Here is an 828-nt window from a genome sequence, read left to right on the forward strand (position 1 = left end):
TCTGCATATATTATACCCATAAATCTGGAGAAGTCTTTTCTTTAACTGGTGACTTGTTAAATAAAATTGCCTTTTTTGGTACAACTTGTCCCCAACAAAGAACCTAAACAGTCATGATGAAATCAAATAACTGACATATATAGGGCTTTTAGTAAGGGCCTTTTCAATTTAATAATGAAAGAATTTAATATCAGTACAATGTCCTTTATTGTTTTGTGTTCAATAACTACTGCTTGGAGTGCTACCACTTCTAGTATAATCAGTTGGCGTCAAAATATAAAGTAGAAATATGTACATTTTAATATATCTGAATAACCTTACCTGAATAACCTCAGATCTCTTGAAAATACTCCACAAAGTGGAATTTCTTCCTAAAGTTACACTGAATGTGGTACAATGTGTACAACTTAGTTAACCAGTGCCTGCTTTTCATCTCCAAGATTTTTNTTTATTTCAAGTCCAAAACACAAAATTACTCATTTTTCTCAACAGACCGCATAATTTTTACTGCATGAATACTTAGGGTTTCTCTATTCACAAATGCAGACTTATTATTGAACTTTAGGCTCGAATGATTCACACATGTATCAGTTTACTACAGAGGACATGTACTTTAACAAATTTTTTTAGAAAATATTTTACATAAGAACACAAAGCATTTACCAACTCTTGTTTTCACAACCAGTCTTCAGCAAAGATTTGGCCGAAGATCATAATTTTCTACAAAACATTCCAAGATTGAATAGAATGTAGTATTTTACACACTATAGCTTATTGTTGTAGTTAAGTTTCCCTTTCTTTGATGGCTTCTGCATATATTATACCCAT

Source organism: Galeopterus variegatus, unplaced genomic scaffold (assembly GCF_000696425.1).
Source record: "Galeopterus variegatus unplaced genomic scaffold, G_variegatus-3.0.2 Scaffold4234, whole genome shotgun sequence".
NCBI lineage: Eukaryota > Metazoa > Chordata > Mammalia > Dermoptera > Cynocephalidae > Galeopterus > Galeopterus variegatus.